Source organism: Sinocyclocheilus anshuiensis, unplaced genomic scaffold, assembly GCF_001515605.1.
Source record: "Sinocyclocheilus anshuiensis isolate Anshui unplaced genomic scaffold, SAMN03320099.WGS_v1.1 scaffold447, whole genome shotgun sequence".
Taxonomy (NCBI): Eukaryota; Metazoa; Chordata; class Actinopteri; order Cypriniformes; family Cyprinidae; genus Sinocyclocheilus; species Sinocyclocheilus anshuiensis.
Genome location: NW_015552615.1, coordinates 2,801,863 through 2,807,021, shown reverse-complemented (window position 1 = coordinate 2,807,021; position 5,159 = coordinate 2,801,863).

Sequence of the window (5,159 nt, the reverse complement as noted above, 5' to 3'; positions counted from 1 at the left end):
TTAGCAGACGCTTTTATCCAAAGTGACTTACAAATGAGGACAATGGAAGCAATCAAAATCAACAAAAGAGCAATGATATACCTTTATGCACAAATGTATTACAAATGACAAAAAAAAAACAATTAGTTACAAATTGTTCTGTTGTACAGTTTTAGAATCATTAGTTTACAGAGAAAATACTAATACCAAAAGAGACAAACACACGCACTCTGTCATATTACCAAAGCTGTTGCCTGTCAGTGTTGTGCATGAATATTTGAAATAATCAGAGGAACATGTCTGATAATTGTTAAATGTTTAACTGGACTGCAAACAGATTTTGGACTCAAGAATGACCTAAATGGTTTGTTAACACTAAAATGAGATTTGAAAAATTGTGTAAACAGTGCTCCTTAAGATTGCAGTTTTTATGTTTTTATTGAATACAGAATCCAGTTATGATACCTCAGAGTACTCTGGCCTCAGGTTTTTATGTTTTCTAGATGTTTGCAAAAAAAAACAAATGGCCCCATTATAAGGCTCTTATATGTGAATTCTTGTACTTTTTGGATATTTCCTAATAACACTCTTTTTTTAAAACGTTCAAAGCGTGTCTGTATTCTTTCACAGCGTGAAATAAAGATGTTTTCAGAATGCTCTCAAGATGCCTCAAGAAATATTCTACTATAATATACAGTATAATGAATCTACTAACTCTAGTGATATACTAATATCTACTATAATACATATTAAAATATAATGAAACGTATAATGAATGTAATGAAACAAGACTTTATATATACATCCACAAACTTTGCAGACTTAGTAATTGATCAACATTTACATCAGCCACAACGTAATCCAAGAGACCATTAGCGTTGACATTTCAAAACAAAATCTCTCGATGCCAGCAGACCTTTAAACATCGAAAATAATCTCTCTTATTATGTTCCATGATCTTTTCTGCATCTCTCCACAGGCGTGCTAATCGCTCCCAGGGATGCAAGCTTCAGAACAACAAGTGCTTTGCCCTTTTACCTGCAGACCTCTGGGGCCCGAGACGCTCGAGTCTCTCGTGCCAGCACTCTTGCTCAGTCTAGGCTCAGTGGAGGTTGTGAAATGTCAGAGATTCCCGTTAGCCTCAGTGACAGTGTGTTAATTACCACAAACATGCTGCAGCTCAGATGTCCAATACTTAGATGTCGAAAGGACAAATGTCTTGTTATCTCAACAAAGCTCCCTTTTGTGAATTATTGCCTTTTTAGGGACACAAACACATGTTGAGGAAAAGGGCACGGTTTTCCAGAAAGGCTGGAGTTAATTGTTTGTTTGTTTTTTTGACAGTTGTGTGATGTGAAGAGAAGGTGATGTAAGTTTACAGCCTTATTGGGATGCTAACTTTATTTAACTTACAAAATACATTTAAAGTCAAGATGCTCCCGTTCTACATTTTTTTAATGCTCACCAAGGCTGCATTCATATGACCAAAAATACAGTAAAAACTGTAATATTGTGAAATATTATTACAATTTAAAATAGCAGTTGTCTATTTTAATATATTTAAAAATGTATTTTATTCCTGTGATTAAGGCTGAATTTTCAACATCATTACTCCAGTCTTCAGTGTCACATGATCCTTCAGAAATTCTATTCTAATATGCTGATTTGCTGCTCAAGAAACATTTCTTAATATTATCAACATTAAAAATAGTTGTGTTGCTTAATATTTTTTGGGAAAGCATTTTTTGTAACAATGCAAAAGTTTTTTACTGTCACCTTTGATCAATTTAATGCATCCTTGCTGAATAAATGTATTACGCCCCCCACACCCCCCCAAAAAACTGACCCCAAAGTATTTATATATCGCTAATATATTGTATTACGATGAATTTAAATGTATTCAGCTTTATGAGGACAAACAAGACAGCAAACATTTAGTAGCAATGTAAATCTTTGATTTTACATTTAAGGTTTTTTTTCCATCAATAAAAACTACAATAAGAAAAAGGGTCAAAGGTCATGACTCATGGTCGGCTGAATGTTATAAATGCCTTTTAAAGATCTAAAAAGATAAAGATGTTCAAAGTCTTAATCACGATACTTTCTTTGTCACATCAAACTTTTTCTTTATTATTTTTCATATGGACAAAGGATGTTTGCTCCTGAATCTTAGAATCTTATATCAATTGATATGTCAGAAAGATTTATAAGAATTTATAAGAATAATGACAGGCTGCAAACCCAAAAGTGCACTGAAACTGAAATGTGTTTGCATGCCGTACCGCTATATTAAATAAAATAAAACCTTAAAATGTGGAAAATTATATAGAATATTTACCGGCCTTTTGAAATTCGGATCATGAGAATGATTATTATTCTCAATATTAATGAAACGCTTATTTATTTATACTACATTATTTTTTACTATGTATTTACTTTATTTACTACAAAATAAGTCATTTACTGTATGTCACTCACTTACTTTTACTGTATGTTGCTTGTCTTTTAGCAGAATCATGTATGGCTACTTTTTGATGCCTGTCAGTGGAAAAAGAGCAATTACAGCATCTACCAGCACTGGAAAATGCTATAACCATATTTTCAGGTCAAAAGATTGTCCTGGTCATGCCCATCAGAAAGTATATTTCTCTAAAGCAGAGATGCCCAAACCAGGGCCCGTGGCCCATGATGACATTTGATAGGAATAAACATGCCATTGATCTTCCTTTCTAATTTATCATTTTGTTTCAAAAAATGTTTAGTTTTTGCAATAAAATGAAGAGAATATAAGTGAATTTGATTAATTTTTATTTTTAAATTTTAAATTTTATTATAATACAGTTGGATATAAAGCAGCATTTAATTTCGACCTACAGCCCTCAATCAAGTTCAGTGTTTGGCCCTTCGTAGTAAAACATTTGAACACCTCTGTGCTAAAGGAAATACTTGGTTTGAGTTCTTCTGACATCACATGAGGTTCTCATGTGCAGTTCTTTAGGATCGCAAAGGTGAGAGCAACCTCTATTCCCAAGACACAAATCACATGGTGTAAAATGAGGTTTCTCGTCGGCTTCTTTCAGACAAGACTGAAGCGGCTGCAGAGATATTGCTTCATTGCTTACTTCATTCACATGGTGTTCAACGGCATGATTCAGCTGATGATTGCAGTCATCCTTCACGTTTTAAGCTACACTGTGTTTACTCTCAATATCTCTTTCTGCTGTGTTTTATGGATCAGCGTTATATTCACAACTCTCAACACACCGCTGAATCTCGCTACCATGGCTTTAGAGCGCTATATAGCCATATGCAACCCTTTATGTCACGCTCAGATCTGTACCATGCGTAAAACGTACATCCTTATCAGTCTGATCTGGGTCCTGAGTGCTATTCAGGTTCTTCCAGACCTGTTCATCCTGCTGGCTACAAAACCTCTAACCTTTTTCTACAGCAGTATCCCCTGTGTCAGAGATTATGTGCCTTCGTTGCCCTTATTTGGTCCTTCCGGTTCCTGTCCCTAGTTCTATTAGTTCCAGGTTTTTCTTGTTGTTAGTTATCCTCCTCACCTGTCTGCCCCTCATTATCTGCCCTATTTGAGTTCTAGCCCGTTCTGTTCTCCCTCGTCCGGAATTGTATATATCTACCCTTGCTACGTGTGTTTTCCTGGTTCCCTTGATGTCATTAAAGTCTATATGTTTGAATTCCTCTCCTCGCTCCTTCGTCGTTTTGTGTGTGTTTTGCTCCCCATGTGCCTTCCTTGCCCTTATTTGGTCCTTCCGGTTCCTGTCCCCATTTAGTTCTATTAGTTCCAGGTGTTCCTTGTTATTAGTTATCCTCCTCACCTGTCTGATTCTCAAGCCCGTCGGCCGCTCCAGTGTCAAGTCCGCCGACTACGCCTTTCTCCCCGAACCTAAAGGGGAATCTAAGGAGAAGAAGGCGGTTGGTTCTAGTCCCTAGGCTCTCTCCAGTGTCTGCTTCAGCTCCAGAGCTCGCTCCAGTGTCGGCTCCAGTCCCAGAGCTCGCTCCAGTGTCGGCTCCAGCCCCAGAGCTCGCTCCAGTGCCAGCTCCTCGAAAGCGACTTGCTGTGCCTGCTCCTCCAGAGCACCCTCCAGTGCCAGCTTCTTGTAAGCGCTTCCCAGTCCCTGAATCCAGCCCAGAGTGGGCTCCTGTTCCCGAGTTTAGCCCACGGAGGGCTCCTGTTCCCGAGTTCCCGTACAGCCATGGCCTTCTGAGTTCCCTGCTCTGCCGTGGCCTCCTGAGCTGTCTGATCCTCCATGACCTTCTGACCTGCCTGCTCCGTCATGACTCCCTGAGCTGCCTGCTCCACCAGGGCTCCCCGAGCTCCCTGTTCCGCCATGGCCTCCTGAACTGTATGCTCCGCCATGGCCTCCTGAACTGCCTGCTCCGCCATGGCGCCCCGAGCTCCCTGCTCCACCATGGCCCCTGAGCTCCCTGTGCCGCCCTGGCACCCTGGACTGTCTGATCCGCCCTGGAGGTATTCCCCGTGTCCCAGTCCTGCACCAGCCTCCAGGGTGCCCACCCCCCTTCCCTGGTGGAATTGTTATGGCGCGGGACGTGCCTTCCGGGAGGGGGGAGTAATGTCAGACTCTGTTCCTTGTTTTGTGTGTGTTTTGCTCCCCATGTGCCTTCCTTGCCTTTATTTGGTCCTTCCTGTTCCTGTCCCCATTTAGGTCTATTAGTTCCAGGTGTTCCTTGTTATTAGTTATCCTCGTCACCTGTCTGCCCCTCATTATCTGCCCTATTTGAGTTCTAGCCCGTTCTGTTCTCCCTCGTCCGGAATTGTATATATCTACCCTTGCTACGTGTGTTTTCCTGGTTCCCTTGATGTCATTAAAGTCTATATGTTTGAATTCCTCTCCTCGCTCCTTCGTCTCCGTGCTCCTCACAGTAGCGCACCGTGACAATACTATGATCTGTTAACTGTGTTTTCTCATTAATATGATAATGATAATATCCTGTAATGTTGGATATACTACGAAAGATGACCAGCCAGATTACAGATTAGCCTGTTAGTCAAACTGATATTACCTCCTTCTCACAGGGAAAAAACTACAGTATCTATCCATATATATATATATATATATATATATACATTTAATATAATAATAATTTATATCATTAATTTTTCAACAAATTGAATTAACTTTTTTAAGGAAATT